This window comes from Rhopilema esculentum, chromosome 13 (assembly GCF_057945365.1).
Source record: "Rhopilema esculentum isolate cy_ngs chromosome 13, ASM5794536v1, whole genome shotgun sequence".
Classification (NCBI taxonomy): domain Eukaryota; kingdom Metazoa; phylum Cnidaria; class Scyphozoa; order Rhizostomeae; family Rhizostomatidae; genus Rhopilema; species Rhopilema esculentum.
In genome coordinates, this window is record NC_142827.1 from 3,086,138 (window position 1) to 3,103,835 (window position 17,698).

Below are 17,698 nucleotides of genomic sequence, written 5' to 3' on the forward strand. Positions count from 1 at the left end.
ACATGATATTTGCGAATTTAGCCACGATGTTGTATTACGTAATCTAATGGAAAAACTTGAAGCTGTCCAATTCTCCGCTGCACTAGCAATAACGGGTGCCTGGAAGAGTGCGTCCCGTGAAAAGTTGTATAACGAACTTGGTTGGGAATCATTGAGCTTTGGACGATGGAGCAGACGCCTCATCCTTTTTTAAAAAAAGTAAACGATCGGACTTCAGATTACACAAGATGCCACATTTCTCATCTACAAGAGGCCAGCTATGATCTTTGCAGACGCGCTACAATTGGGCAAATACGTGCAAGGACGCTAGGTTTCAAATCAAGCTTCTACCCAAACTGCTTGTTTTTTTTCATCCGAATAAAAGTTACAAGGAAATACGAAGGTTACAAGACGATGCCGCAGGGAGCATTGAAATATATAGCAACCCTGTGACCATAACATTTAAAATAACAACTCAACACTAATTTATATATCTAAATATTGAAGATTACACAATAAAAATAAAAATTACATAAAGTAGCAAAAAACACGTCAAACACAAGTGAGGAGGTTTTTAACAACAACTTATCGAAATCACTCTGAGGCATGAATGAAGAGATCTCAAAATCATTCGTTTACAATGTTCAAGAAACAAACTTGTCAAGCGTTTGATTATCTCGAGTAGTACGTGGATTATAGCCTTGACAGACGAGAACAGCCCAGCAAATACCTGAAGGATGTGAGTGTTTGGATAAGAAGAAAAATGTGCTATGATCTGGACAACCATAGTGAGTGGCAAGACGAGAATGGAGATCAAAACCACAGTGTAGCGAAATATGTACAACTTAAAGACTGAGAGAAGCATGAGTAATTTTGAGATAGACAGAAAATTCGGTAAGGGTCTGACTTTAATGGATAAACGGAAGGATGATATTGCTGCTGGCCAATGATTCGTATTAACAGGCATCACGGAATATTTAAGCAAACTGCTTATTGGAAGGGGAAAGGCTCGACCCTGAAATCAGACTATCCAGCTCTGTGAATATTTTCATAAAAAATAACTGTCAATTATCCACCCAACCCCGAAGCCGTTTTTATGACCACCCCCAAAGCAACTATCGTATTTATGGCCCAAAAGGCTCATCCATCCTAACACAGCTACAGGTTGGACTTAGTAAGCTAAATTTTCATGAATTCAAACATAATTTTAGGGATACTTTGATTCCTTTATGCCAAACAAATGATGGCGTTGAGGACACGGAGCACTACTTTCTGCTCTGCCATACTTATGATGTAAATAGACGTGATCTTTTCAACAGTGTCCATGCAATATTGTTGCCTCATGGTTTGTTAAATCTTTCAAATAATAAAGAAACATAAAGAGTTACTAAAAGTCATCCTTTATGGCCATGAACAGTTACCATTTGATCTAAATGCAAAAATCCTCACAGCAACATTGAAGTATCCATGCCTCCATACGGTTTGAATAATGCAGGAACAAAAATTTTTAAATATCCTCGCGATTTATTTGATATTGTGATTTACGTATATTTTATAGTACTAGGAGGTAGCCATGATATATTGCTCCTTCTGGCCGTTCTTCTAACTTAATAAAGTAGTTTCCGCTCTGTATAGTTTTAGGTAATTTTGTTTGTAACTTTTTATATCGAATAAAAAGATGAGGCCATGGCATGTCTAGTGGCTATCATGACGAGCAATATTAATTTTCTTCTGTTGAGGAGTTGTTCATCATTGCGTATATCCCTTAAGTCTTGCGTTCTGTAGAGTTAAATGTGTTGTGCCAGTCTTTTCACTCAGCTGTGTTGTGTTGCTCTGCAATAACCGCTGTATTTCGAAATGAACCAGGTAGAGCATTTCTGTTATAAATATTACGAGGAGAAAACAAATGTCATTACCATGTAAAGTAAATGTTGGCCATGAACACATTCCAGTTGAATAACATGAAATCGGAAAATCGACGATGCTTTTTTGTTTTAATATAATATTAATGTTAATGTTATATAAATTAGAACTGGTCCTTTTTCAATGAGAAGGTAGTTTTGATTTAACAGTGTACTTACCTGATAAAATGTGCCAATAAAAGGAAGCGAAATGCCATGTTCGTATTGCTTTTAAAAGAAAACCAAATTTCATTGTAAAGATAGAACAAGGGTAGATGGATTGATTCAGTTTTTATTCAAAAAATGTTTTGACTGAACATGAATAAGCAAACTTTAGCTTCAGGATTATTGATTGATAAAGGTTCCGCGAATAAATGAACTATGCAAGATAGACGTTTAGACTTACCAGACAATCGACTTTTTTTGAAGACTAATTTAGATTCTCAAGCCAATAGAAGACAAAAACACAAAAAGTAGTAGGAAAAAGGAAGAAGGGATTCAATCGCTTTTTTCTAATGAAAAGCTCTTGTTCTTAACGGCAGTCCCCCCCGTGATTAGCTTATTCTAACTTGAAATCCTCGTCCTGAAAGAGAGTCATCCTCTGCCATTTTAGAAGATGAGTAAATGAAATATGACCAGAGTTGATTTCACGAGAGGCTTTTCAGCTTTAACTAATTCGCCTGAGATTGCTTATATTTCTTAGTCCTTATGGTATCTTGTGCCACGCTTCCTCGCGTTTTCTTTTATCTGCTCTACTAGTTTATGGACAATGTCTTTCGCCAATGTCTTTCGGCCTCCTGTGAATTTGATTTGTATAACCAGGGTAAGATGTGTGTTTCGTGGCACTTCATTCCCTTGGTTAATCTAGGGGGAATCAATGTTTTGGCATAGCGAGTTCCTCGTTTTGCTCGGTGAAGCCACAATACAAATAGGCTGTTTTATTCTATACGTCACATCTCAATGAGAGCTAGCAATTAGATGAGTCTAATGGTGTTCCTCTACTGATTAAGCAGGTATGTTTTTGTGCTATTTTAGATAATGTTTGGGGTTCTGGCAATTTCACCTGGTACTGGTACGAATTGGTAGCGTTGAAGGCTCGCTCGTAGAAAATTTGTTGTCACCTCGTGCTCTAGCTTTCTCAGTAGACTTCCTCGCTCATGATGCACTTGAAGCTAATTCTTCCTTTAGTTTTACAATCTTTTCACCATCAAAATTTCTTGGGTGGAAATTATTTAAGGCCTCGTTAGCAAAACTGTTTTTATATCGCCAACACCGATAGAGAAGGTTTAATTCCTTGAGTTTTCATGACTCGGACCGTGTTTTTTGCCCTTTAGTAGCCGTTATTCTTTCAATTGTTTCTCGCTAAAATGTAAACAGCAGCAATGTAAACAACTTTTGTTTATTGGTGTTGTTCATGCTTGGAAATTCAAATTTTTTCAACCTAAACAAAGTTATAGCATCTTTGATAGATTCTAGGGTTGGTTTTGTCGGCAATGATTGTCCGTTCTGTGCTATTCACTCGTTGCCTTGTTGCAACCAGATAAAGTCGTTAGCCATTTTCCGCTTTCTACTAGTCTTTTATCAAGGAATGGTGATGAATCATTTATGGTATTAGTTGTAGATTTAAGCCAGGTAAATGACGACTTAAGCTCTTAATTAAACAAAGATGCTAGATTAGTTTTCCAAGCAAGGTATTCCAATGTAGCACGAAAAAACCGCTATTGTGTTGACATAAGGAGTTCGTTTTCACATTGGGACTCCAGTGTTGACATTCTCAATAGGCAGGCGAAACTGATTGGGCAGCCTTAACAGTCACGTGCTTGCGTTTCTGATTGGCCTATTTCGATCCACAACTAAGTATATATATTTCCTAGCGTAGAGTTTTCGATTTATGTGCTGACGTTTTATACTTTGAAGAGTTTCAGACAAAAAGCTTTAGTATACTCAAATATTTGCTTTTTTGAAAGCCATTTTTAGGTATGAGCAAATTTGTTGCTCATGTTGAGCAATTGTAAAGGAATGTTTTGCTCATGTTTAACAGCATGGGTGAATGTGCTGCTTAGCACAATCGACCTTTTCTGTCTCGTTGTCAAGTTACACGTTTTGTGTCCCATTGTTCAAGTCCTTTGACGCTGGTACCTCTGCTGGTCCGGCCATTGGCAGAGGAGGTGTAAACAAAATAATTTTAAAGACCTTGTGGATATATTTTATCGTCAGCTGATCCATCAACAGTTATGAAACATACGGTTTTCTCGAAGCATCTGTACCTACTTTTGTCACAATCTCTAGCAGAAAACTTTTCTGTCGCATTTCCAACCCAGTGCGGAAACAATATTCGTCTCTTTTTGCATCAAGAGAATCTTCAGAGTTGCCTAACAACAAATCTAGATTATCTTCCCGTCAATTATCTTCAAGTTTGAGGCTAACTTGGCAATGATACTTTTGGATTTTATAAAATTTTGTTGTTCTTAGTTTTATCACGATTTAAGAGCCTCGTAATTTCTTTGCTTCGAGTACTGAGGTTTTTTATTCTTTTCTGACTGTCCAGTACTTGTTTGTTATAGCCAGTTTTTTTATAAAAAATGAGTTTATCTATACACCATTGCCTAGAACCGTTGCACGAGCATTGCATAAAGCTTGAAACTCAAAGTCTTTACTAATCTTTAGATATATGTACCATAGACGATATTTTCTAGCACAACACTATAAAAGTGATAAATTGACAAAAAATGCAATAAATTGACGTTTCTGTCTCAATGATAATATTAGGACATTAATTGCATATCTACCCATATAGTTGTTACCTAAATAAGAATAAATGTTACCAATAAACAATATATTTTCGTCTTTTCATAACCCATCCACCAGCGTAATTGGACAACTGAAATTTCTACAAAACTAAATTTTCACCACAGTGCATATATTAGTCGGACTGACGTTCAATGTTATTAACCACCGGCCGTGCTTTTATACGCTGAATAATGTCAACATTACATGTCAATAACATGGGAAAACAGCCGGGAAAATAATATCTTAAAGCTGAAAAATTGAAAATTGATCAATTATCGAAGAAAGCTTAAAATTATTATTAACATTTAGATTATCCAGAAGTTCACACTAAATATTTCATGACGTTATGTTAAATATTACTTAGGTTACAATCGATGAAAGGTAAGTCGTGTTGCTAAAGTTACTTGTAAAGATTTGTAGATTGAAGCTGATTGCAACGAGACAATTTTCCTTGACGTATGCGAAATCAATTGAGAGGCAAAGATCACCAATTGACTGGAATAGAGATTCTGTTGTCCGTTTTCCCTTTTCTCTTGTCTTTTTCATAATCCTCTGTTGTCAGATGCCAGTAGTTCACCACGGTTATAAAGAGGAGGGCAGTAGTTCAGAAACAGTAGTTTGAACATTGCACTCACAAATTTTATTGACAGTGCATCGGCAAGACACCAGCCTAAAACCACCGACCTCCTTATATGCCTTCAGCTAGAGCTTGCTTGCAATTTTAGAAGCCTTTGTGCCGTTGCTTACCGCGCTCCTTGGAGCAACTTGACTCCTGGTAAAGCGTCCAATTGTAAATCTTCTCACAACGCTGTCACCATATGCGAATAGGATAGCGTTTATTGAAGCATTACATAAGATAATAATATAATTGAAAGATTTGATTGATTTGATTGAGTGATTGATTGATTGATTGATTGATTGGTTGATTGATTGATTGATTGGTTGATTGATTGATTGATTGAGAGAAGGTTGATTTGACAGGGAAAGATCCTGTGAATTTGTGGCAATTTCTCAGAAGATTCACAGCAGATTTAGCTAATTTTGTGTACTTAGAATTATTTCATGTTTCTTTCAGAGTAAAATGTCAGAATTCTAAAATTCTAAAACTAGACTTCTGTGACGTCATCACTCCGCCATTCTATTTTTTCCTTTTCTAATGAAGAGGTTTTCGCAACAGATTCAACTTTAGTTATTAATCTTCTTCAAAAAAATGTATGAACAAGATAAATCTATTTCGAAACGAGGACAGTATGGAGGTAGCAGTTAAGTTCTGAAAAGGTAAAGAGAAAATAGCAAAACTTAAGATTTGTGTTTTAATATAGAAACGACGATACTTTACTAAGTGTTAATCGGAATGGTGCTAAATGTTTGTAATCACGAGTTGTACCTTTTTACGCTGGTGCCTCTTTACGCTGATCAATGTCAACAGTACGTGTTCAAAACATATGTGAGACTTTATCGAAAATTGACATCTTCAAGCTGAAAAATTGGAAATTCATCTTTTTTAACTTGTGCAAGTGTACTGGATTAAGCGAAGTAAAATTGTTCCGCAACACAAAGAATAGGATTGTGTGGAGAGCCATGATCGCCAACGTCCGGATCGGACCGGATCGGATAAGTACCCACAGAAGAAAAAGACTGAAGAAAGCGTAAAACAATTATCAATAACCATGTTATCTACATATGCGTACATTAATCCCAAAAAAATTCGGATGGTAAACTTTTCGAACAAACAAATACACGGTCCTAAAATTTTACCGTCCGAAAATATTCCAGCCAATAAACAATATTAAATCTTCGAGAAATATATTTCCCTAAGACTTAGATATGATTTATAGTGGAGATTCTTTAAAAAGAGGATGTGAGACTGCGAAACCAACATAGGTAGGGTCGAAATGAAAATAGCCAGGTAGTGAAGAATATACTCAGTCTTATTAGCTATCATCTGAAATTTCAAGATAGGTAAATTTTGCAGGGTTCAAAATTGAATACAGCCCGAGTCTCCTCATTATTTAACTTGCTTGGTTCATCCTCGTCGTCAGTGTGCTCACCATCAATCATGTTTAGCGTCCTAGCTTCCTCCAATTTTTCTATTTCACTTTTTCTTGACTTTGAAATTTGTTCATCTGAGAATTTCCTAGTTTAATTTTTTTGACTTTTGTAGTTTTCTATTCAAATGAATGAGCCGTTCAAAATTTCTTGGTTTCATATAAGCTATTCCTAGGCCATAGTTGAATCGGTCAAGTCCGTACGTCACTTGATGTACGTCAAGGATTGTTTGATTTTACACCAGGACAAGTTACTAAGAATTGGTCGAAGTTGTAGATGCTTCAGCTACTTTCATCGTTAGTGACCAGTTGTTAGCCCCAGTATTTCTACTGGCACTATTATTATATTTCCACTGGTTCAAGGACGGGCCCTCTGGTTCAAGAAACCGGACTTTAAAATGGCTTCGAAAAAAGCAACCATTTTACATCATATTGGCTAAAAGCTTTTTTGTCTGACACTCCTTAGAGCATAAAACGTCAGGATAGGGGTCTGACAGAACACGATGAAAAATATATACCCCAGTTGTGGATCGAAACAGACTAATCAGATAAAATGACCGCTATAGTTGACCAATCAGTTTTGCCTGCCTAAAGAAAAAACTGCACGCCGAATTTTAGAAACTTAAAACGATCTTTCTGGATAACGGCTATCCAGAAGATGTCATTTTATCTTATACTACGTAGAAGATCGCAAGTTTTTCGGCTGTTCAAAAATTTTGTCCGCAAAATTGCCCAGTTTATTTGAAACTACCATGGATAGGTAACACTCCCTTGCGGATCGAGAGTCAGATTAGGCCAGCCATCACATGTTTCTTTGCTGTCAATTCTCGTATACAACACTAGGAGTGCCCTTCCATCCATTCAAAAGGAATGCGTTCCTACCAACCAAATAAGTACCGTTGTTTATGAATTTACGTGTCAGTGTGATTCTGGCTACGTAGGACGCACAACCAAAAGATTGGGGGAAAGGAAAACAACATGTTCCTTCCAACATAAGAAAAAAACTGCCTCCCAAAAAGAACAGCCTCCTCGATCTTTTACGTCTAGAAACACTGTTAAAACAAGCGATTCTGCCATCGGTCAACATGTTTTAGACAACCCAGATTGTGCTAAACTCTATAATGACGACATGTTTTGGACAATTGGCAGATCCAGCAGCTTATGTGAATGACGTCAAGTCCCATGGTTCATCCAGCAATGTCCAAGAATGCCTACAGAACGACAACAGTGCTGGGAATTGTTGGAATAGATGTTGCATTGGCTAGCCTTCCACTTTATTTACGTCTTCTTCAATTCCGATCTGCTATGGAAAAGCAGGTGATGTTCTGTTCGGAACACCACGACTTCTGAAGAATTTGCCAATCAAGAATCTTCTCACAATGCTGTTACCATATGCGAAAAGGATAGCGTTTATTGTTGCATTACTTAACAGGATAATGTAGGTCCAATATTGTATCACATTCATGATTAATGGAGGATTCCTCTTCTCCTGGTATTTGTAATACGTCCAAATTGCGGAGCTAAAGTTGTACGGTAGATACAAAACCAACAAAGCACCTAAGACAAAACGGATCGTTCTCGTTGCCGAGATTTCACGTCTTGCTTCTCGGTAACCATGATTTTCTCCGGCATCTCTCAGCATTCTCTTAATTCTCTCAACATTAATTGCAATTTTGCGAAGAACTTTCGAATACCAGATGAACACAAATAGAATGAAAGTAAGATTGGATAAATTCAGCGCAATTTGCAGAGGGAAAGAAGGGAACGCGATCGATATGCAGGCGATTACTGCCGATGTTACGAAGCTAAACACAACGATCACTTTCATGCGAAACTCGTTCATGAACGCATTGTACTTTTTGAGTTTCGTCACATGAAGATAACGATCCATAGATACGCACATCAACATGAAAAAGGAGAAATATGTGAGAAGAAAGACGCCATATTGAATAACCTGTTCAAAAATACAGTTGCGGTACTTGTCCTTTAAAGCTGCCTTTGCAGCAATGGATGGCAGGATAAATATTCCAGTTCCAAGGTCTGATATATTCATCAAGAGGATAAATTTGTTTGTGATCGTGTTAAGCTGCCTCATTTTGTACAGTCCGTAAATTAGAGCTGTGTTCGAGATGATGGTGATTGGTGACAAAAGGGCGGTAAAAAACGACCAAGTGATCAAATGAGGCCATGGCATGTCCAATGGGCAAAATGACGGGCAATAGTAAGTTTCTACGGGATGTGAGTGATTCATTTCTGCGTTCTTGAAGAGCTGATTTCTTTAAATTCAGACGCCAAATATTACGAAGAGCAATACCTTTCAGTGTCAGTTTTTCGCTCAACTGTTCTGTGTTGTTCTATGATAAGCACTATCTTTCGAACTGTACATGGCAAAGCAAAGTCGCTACTAATCATTTCGAGAATCCACCAGAAAACGAGGCACCACTACCATGTAGAGCAGAAGGCGGCAATTAACATCTGCTAGCGGATTAACTTCCAATCTGAGTTTTGCTGATGGTTATGTTTTTCCATTCAGCATTACTGTTGTTATTCAAATTAGGTGAATTTATCCGTTGGCAATTGGAATGAACTGAGGATCAACAGCAAACTTTGCTTATTAATGATGTTAACCAAAAGGATGCGAAATACCTTTTTGCTCGTCGCTAGAATGACAAACGAAATGTAGTTGTAAATAGAAGAGGCCCGGTTGTGTTTTAATTAAAAGCAACTGTGGATTGAACATCAAAAGACAAATTTTAACTTCAAGTGAATGGTTAGGATTGGTACTGCGATTCATTGAACTATGCAAGCATAACTTCAAAACTTTTTGCACAATCGATTTTATTGTTGGTGACTATTGTGATTAAGACACAAAAAGTGGTAGGAAAAAGGAAAGGAGTCATTTTTTTAAATTTAGAGTTTTTGTTCCTAATCGCTGTTTTCAACTACTAATCGTCCGCTCTATTCAAATATTACCCGTCAGGCATTGCTTCAATATTACCCACTGTCCATTTCGGTACCTGCTTCTAGACTATCTGAAAGTGCAGCACAACATATTGGAATACGCATTGCCAATACAGCGCCACTCGACGTATATTTCTATATTGATTTTATAGAAGAATGTCATATTATGCATTTGTCAACCTTTTGCGTTGATAAGTGGACCTTTATGAATTCCGTCATGTGTGTCTGCTCGAGGAGAGCGTTTTATTTTTACTCGAAAATTTTATTTTCTCCGCGTTATTTTTGGTGGAAATATTACTTGTATCTGCCACAGAGTATAGTGATACATTTTCGGTCTTTCTTAGTTTCTTTTTTGTTATATTTGTTCTAAAGATTTCAGAAACTTAGCGTTCTGGTGCTTTATGGTTAACTAATCCTAAATAAATTTCTAAGGCGAAGATTTTTACAGAGCCTCCTTCTAGAGTGAAGAATTCTTGAAGCCTCGTTCCCTTCCCGGCATTCACTGTATTCTTTTGTTACATTCTTTTTTTCTGCCTGTCATCAATTCTTATTATTTATTTTGTTCGGCTTCATGAAACAACCTCCAAACCCTATTTTCTACGTGCTCTTTATAATCATTTTCATGTTGTATATCCCCACCACCCTTAGAATCGTCATTTTCGCTTCCATACATCACATTGTTTTTCCACCGATCCTTTGGTTATTTTCTCTGAGATCTCCGCTTTTTACCTTAAACAAACTGCAATTATTGAAACAAAAATGGATTAGGGGTACTTTTGACTATGTGGGCCGCTTCCTTAAAAAGTTGTGTACGGATCATGCAAGTTAATGAAAAATTTCAAACAAGTGAAGAATTATAGAATAATTTTGAAGCGTTGATTGGACCGGTGAGCGTTTTATCAAAATCAAATATTTCATATAACAGTAAACTATGATTGGCTATTTCAAGAGAATTTTCTATTGGGGAAAGCTGGAGGCTTTAGGATACATTTGATATCCGATTTGGCTCAGTGCGCACTATGCATTTCAAAGAAAGCTAGGAGTTTTCTACCTGATACCACAGGCAGCTGTTCAAACTAAATGTTACAGATTTATACTGAACAAAGATTCAGAAATGAATAGATTCTTATCCATAAAAAGCTTGAATAGATAAACAAACAAGATTCTACCTCCAAGAGGGCATATTTTATTTGTTTAAATAGCTCACCGCTCTAATGAAGCTTTTCACTATTTCTTCACTTGTCCAGACAAGGTCCGTCAGACAAGGTCCGTACGCAACTTGTTACGGAAAAACCTACGCATCCTCAATCTATCGAGTTGACATTTTATCGCCATGAGATGTTCATTACCGCCTTATACTTTACAAGGTGTTAGTATCTTATTTCCAGGTAGTACTATCTATAACGGTATCCTCTATATCTGTCTGGTGCATTTCGACAGAAAGTGCTTATTACACAACAGAAGAGGACAGTCGGCCGAAAAACTGGCATAACGCGTTTAACTCTACAGAACACAAGACATTGGAGATTTTCGCGATGATAAATCACTCACATCCAGAAGAAATTTACTATTGCCCGTCAATATGGCCGTTAGACATGCCGTCGCCCCATTTGATCACTTGGTCATTTTTTACCGCCCTTTTGTCGCCAATCACCATCGTCTCGAACGCAGCACAAATTTATGGACTGTACAAAATGGAGCAGCTAAACACGATCACAAACAAATTCATTCTCGTGATGAATATATCAGATCTTGGAACTGGAATATTTGTTCTGCCTGTTTAATTTGGTATCCCCCTTTTGCAACGGTCACCTCTGTGCAACGGTCACCACTGTGCAACGGTCACCTGTGTGCTGTAGCCCCCTGCCCCCCTCAGGCGCCACCACTGCAATGTTCCCTTCTCGTCAGTTTAGAAAGAATCATATTTAGTGATGATATTGCACAATGATGAAAATCTAGTGTTTTAGAAATGCCAGTTTTCCAAACGTACTTGTAGTCAGTCAAAATTTATTTCGGTATTTAACCACTACACCTCTCCTGTACGAATTTCGAAAAAGTTTGTCAATGTTTCCTTTGCTTCAGTTTAGAAAGAATTATATTCATATTGCACAATAATGAATATCTAGTTTTTTAGAAATGCCAGGTGTCCAAACATACTTGTAGTTTGGTAATCGTCAGGAAAATAAGTGATAAGTTAATAAGTAAATAATATGCTGAAAGTATTGGTAGATATGTCGTTAAAGTATTAATATCATCATATAGTCTTCATGATATAAGCGATATTTTGATTTGTTATATCTCGAGGCCATTGTGTTTAGCTATTTCTTGATGTGGATATATCGTCTTTGAAACATAACTACGACATTTTACAAAAATTACTGTTTACCGGCCAGTCATAGAAGGACTGATGTCATGTAGGCCGAGCTGTACGCGCTATTGTGCATAGGACAAGATTGTTGTTAGTTGCAACTCCAGGTATCTCGCTTATTGACATCATTTTGATAAATATGAGCACTGTGGTCAAAATGAACAATATGAACACTATCAGATTTGTAGAAATATAATGTGTGCAAATACGCTTATAGATGGATAATCATGAAGCAAAAATATATTTTTAATTGATAACAATTATTCTAAAATTTATAACATATATATGTGTACGTATCCAAGTAAAGTCCTAGCATAATCATCTAGACTGGAAATTACAAACGTTGTTTTTCTGCATTTTTCGGTCTGTTTATCACTGACTTTGGGGTTTGAAGAAAGTAGATGCTTAAAGAGCATAATGGAAGTTGTTTCAGACGTTTCCTATAACAATTTATTGATGAGAGACGGAACAGGTGTATAGCAGTGTCAAAACTTGGTCATAGTAAGTTTACAGTGTCCGTTACGTAGCTCTGATTGCTCTGGGACCAACAAGCTTAGCCCACATTAGGCTTAGTTAAATCACAGAACAGAGATCTTTATTCTATGGTTAAACCTTTGTTAATGACAAATGCTACCTTTTGTTAAGGAGTTTCTCTGGCCTAGCCTTTGCGCCTGTCGTCAGGGTTCTAGTGTTGAGAATGGTTTGTCTAGACTTGATATGAGAGATAATCGTGAAGACTTGTAAGAGAACGTTAAAGAATAGAGGTTTTCTCAGGCTAGTTCTTGTGCACTTGTCCAACGCTTGAAACTGTCTCAACAATGAACTCTTGCTTTCCAAATTTACGGCTTTATCAAAAATGTCTTACAATTGGTGTACCGTTATCTAGCGGGTAGAAAGCAGCGAGTCAAAATCAATTGACCGCTCATTCAGCCTTTTGGAAAGAAATGAAATTAGATGTCGCCCAAGGATCAATCTTAGGGCCTCTCCTTTTTAGCATACCTTTCAATGATATTTTCCGTTTGTTGAGGCAAGCTGAAATTTATAATATGGAAACGATGCAGCAATTTTTTTATTCACATCAAGAGTTGCGGGAGCGGGAATTTGTTTAAAGCTAGAAAATGAAATCTTTTTTTAAATTGTCATCAAAAATGCAATCAAAGATAAATGTCATCAGAGCTTTTGAAATGTCACAGTTGAGCTTCTAACCACTTTTGCAATACGAAGGAGCAAAGTTTATTCAGGGATTTATTTTTTTTTTTGTAATGTTTCTTAAAACTATTAATTCCCAATTACAGAATTGTATGAATAAATCTATATTTACGGTCATTCAGCCGAATTTTTTACTCACGATTTTATATCAAATCTGCTAAAGAAGGAGACAAAAGGGCATAAAACTTTCATCGGCTCTTTCAAGAACATTTTTGTCAAATAGGCTGAAAGCTTTAAGATTCTTCTGATTTCCATTTCCTCTCAACCCGTGTTTCGCATTTAAAAGAAAACGTTCCTTCACGATACCGCGGAAAACGGACACTCCAAAGTTTGCACACTCTCTGATTGTCCAGAATGGTAATATCTGAATCGACTTAAAGGCTCTGGTGCAACCGGCATGCTTTGCGACTACACTATCAAAAGCAGCCTAATGTCGTACTGCATGAAAATTAAAAAACACAATCAATTTCTAAAGACAGCTGCCGCTAAGCATGCCGGTTGCGCAAGAGCCTTTAAGGAAAGCCAACAAATGACCAAATATTGTAAAATTAAACCACTAATAAAAGTCATATCTGTGCAATGGCCACCTCAGTGTTACGGTCACCTCTTTTACAACATTCACCTCTGTGCAACAGTCACTTCTGTTACTACGGTCACCCGTGTGCAACGGTCACCTGTGTGCAACGGTCACCTCTGTGCAACGGTCACCTCAGTTATGGTCACCTCTGTGCAGCAGTCACCTCTGTGCAACAGTCACCTCTGTGCAACGGTCACCCGTCTGCAACGGTCACCTGTGTGCAACGGTCACCTGTGTGCAACGGTCACCTGTGTGCAACGGTCACCTGTGTGCAACGGTCACCTCTGTGCAACGGTCACCTCAGTGTTACGGTCACCTCAGTGTTACGGTCACCTCAGTGTTACGGTCACCTATGTGCAGCAGTCACCTTTGTGCAACAGTCACCTCTGTGCAACGGTCACCTCTTTTGCAACGGTCACCTCTGTGCAACGGTCACCACTGTGCAACAGTCACCTGTGTGCAACGGTCACCTCTGTGCAACAGTCACCTCAGTGTTACGGTCACCTCTTTTGCAACGATCACCTCTGTGCAACGGTCACCTCTGTGCAACGGTCACCTCTGTGCAGCAGTCACCTCTGTGCAGCAGTCACCTCTGTGCAACAGTCACCTCAGTGTTACGGTCACCTCTTTTGCAACGGTCACCTCTGTGCAACGGTCACCACTGTGCAACGGTCACCTGTGTGCAACGGTCACCTCAGTGTTACGGTCACCTCTGTGCAACAGTCACCTCTGTGCAACGGTCACCTCTTTTGCAACGGTCACCTCTGTGCAACGGTCACCACTGTGCAACGGTCACCTCTGTGCAACGGTCATCACTGTGCAACGGTCACCTGTGTGCAACAGTCACCACTGTGCAACGGTCACCTGTGTGCAACGGTCACCTGTGTGCAACAGTCACCACTCTGCAACAGTTGTCTCTGTGATGGTCACCTCCATATCTGCGGCCAGTGGAGAAAGTCGCTGCATAATTTTGTGCTTTGAGAGAAACTTGACAATCTTTTTATCAAAAGTTAATCAGACTGGTTTTAAATGTTTGGAATCACCAGTTCTGCCTTTATACGCCGATCAAGTCAACAATACACGTCAAACAATAAGAGAGACGGGAAAGCAATATCTTTATCGAAGAAGGTGTGAAAGAATTATCAACATTTGGACTATCTAAAAATGCACAATGCAAACTTTTCGGCTTTATGTTAGATGTTATATAGGATACAATCAGTAATGATAAGTCTATATAAAATTTAGTAAAGGCTATCCGCTAAAAAACTCGTGGAGATTTCCATTTTGCAGATGGAAGTCGATTGCAACTAGACAGTTTTTCATGAATGATGTGAAAAAATTAAGAATCATGGGTCAACAATCAACTTGCATCAAGAATCTGTTTTCTGTTGTCCATTGTTCCTTCAATATCTATTTGTCCCTAAAAGTTTTAAAGAGAAAACCTGGTTCAAGACGGACAAGATTGAAGGGGAAATTCACTTTTATGCTGTTTGAGTATTGTTGTAATAAAAAAGTGTTCACACTGCATGGACAAGAGAATAGCTTTAAAGCCAGTGACACCAACCTCTCCTTGAATACCTTCAACTAGACCTCGTGTTTTTTGACGTCACTCACGGGCTGCTTGGAGCAACTTGACTTCTGGTAATGCGTTCAATCAAGAATCTTCTCAGAACGCTGTTACCATATGCGAAAAGGAGAGCGTTTATTGCTGCATTACATAACAAGATGACATAAGACCAATATTCTAGAAGGTTAATGATTAATGGAGGATTCCTCTTCTCCTGATATTTGTAAAACGTCCAGATTGCGGAGCATATGCTGTACGGTAGACACAGAACCAACAAGGCGCCCAGGACAATACGAATCGTTTTCGTTGCCGAGATTTCTCTCCTTGTTCCTCGACTGCTGGCATCTTCTTCGGCATCTCCCAGCATTTTCTTCATTCGCTCAGCATTAGTTGCAATTCTGCGAAGCACTATCGAATACAGGATGAACACAAATAGAATGCCAATAAGATTGGATAAATTCGAGGCAATTTGCAGTGGGAAAGAAGGAAACGCCATCGATATGTAGGCGATTACTGCCGACATTACGAAGTTAAACACAACAATCACCTTCATGCGAAATTCGTTCATGAATGCATTGTACTTTTTGAGCTTCGTCACATGAAGATAACGATCCATAGATACGCACATCAACATGAAAAATGAGAAATAAGCCAGAAGAAAGGTGCTATATTGAAGAACCAGTTCAAAGGCACAGTTGCGGTACTTGTCTTTCAAAGCTGCCATTACAGCTATGGATGGCAGGATGAATATTCCAGTTCCAAGGTCTGATATGTTTAAAACAAGAATTAGCTTGTTTGTGATCGTGTTAAGCTGCCTCATTTTGTACAGTCCGTAAATTAGTGCTGCGTTCGAGATGATGGTGATTGGTGACAAAAGGGCGGTAAAAAATGACACAGTGATCAAATGAGGCCATGGCATGTCCAGTGGCCATAATGACGGACAATAGTAAGTTTCTTTTGAGGATGAATGGTTCATTACTGCTTTTTTCTTGAATAGCTGAGTTCTTTAAAGTCAAACGTCAAAATTTGATAACAGCAATACCTGGCAGTGTCAGCTTTTCGCGCAGCTGTGCAGTGTTGTTCTATCAAAAGCACTATCTTTCGCAGCGTACATGGCAAAGCAAAGTCGCTACTAATCATTTCGAGGCAAAGCAATGTCGCTACTTATCATTTCGAGAATGGCACCACTACCATGTAGAACATAAGATGTTAATGAACATCTGCTAGGAGATTAACTTCGAATCTGAATTTGGCAGATTGTTATGTTTTTCAATGCAGCATTACTGTTGTTATTCAAATTAAGTGAATTTAGCCGTTGGCAATTCGAATGAACTGAGGATCAACAGCAAACTTTGCTTATTAATGGTGCTAACCAAAAGGATGCGAAATGCCTTTTTGCTTGTCGCTGATATGACAAACGAAATGTAATTGTAAATAGAAGAGGACCGGTTGTGTTTTAATTAAAAGCAACTGTGGATTGAACATCAAAAGACAAACTCTAACTTCAAGTGAATGGTTGGGATTGGTACTGCGATTCATTGAACTATGCAAGGATAACTTCAAAACTTTGTGCACAATCGACTTTATTGTTGGTGACTATTGTGATTTAGATTCTGAAGCCAAAAGAAGAATAAGACACAAAAAGTAGTAGGAAAAAGGAAAGGATTCATTTTTTTTAAATTAAGAGTTTTTGTTCCTTATCGCTGTTTTCAACTACTAATCGTCCGCTCTATTCAACTATTACCCGTCAGGCATTGCTTCAATATTACCCACTGTCCATTTCAGGACCTGCTTTGAACGGTCTGAAATTGCAACATGACATTATGGAATACGTAATGTCAATTATGTAGCACTTAATTGGATGATTATATTGTGATTTTATAGAAGAATTTAACTTAGTTCATAAGCGACTTTATTTATGGAAAACGTTGTAACGTCATCAAAAATCTACTTTAGGATTAAGAATTCTGACTCCATAGCCTGAAAGAGCACCATGAAATACCTCTAAATATGCAAAATCTAAATTTTGCATACTTAGAGGTATTTTGTGGATCTTTCAGGATAACGGTTCAGTGTTTTAAAATTCTATAAATACACTTTTGTGACGTCATCACTCTAACATTCTATTTATTTCTTTTCTAATAAAGAGGTTTTCGCAACAGATTCAACTCTTGTTATCAATCTTCTGCAATAAAATGAAGGAACAAGATAAAACTTTTTCGAAATGAGGGTTGGATGGAGGTAGGATTTTAATGCTGAAAAGGTTACGAGTTAAATAGCAAAACTTAAGGTTTTGTG

The 17,698-nt window shown here is 37.9% G+C and overlaps 2 long non-coding RNA genes across 2 annotated transcripts in view; one reads left to right on the forward strand and one right to left on the reverse strand.

Annotated features, from left to right (window-relative positions):
* The window catches only part of LOC148958597 (uncharacterized), a 272,598-nt gene that overhangs the window by 219,323 nt on the left and 35,577 nt on the right, over positions 1-17,698 (reverse strand). The window lies entirely within an intron of this gene.
* LOC148958599 (uncharacterized) overlaps positions 940-17,698 on the forward strand; it is a 33,190-nt gene continuing 16,431 nt past the window's right edge. The window contains exon 1 of the long non-coding RNA XR_016144528.1: positions 940-2,893. This is a non-coding gene — a long non-coding RNA (uncharacterized LOC148958599). The remainder of the gene's footprint in view (positions 2,894-17,698) is intronic.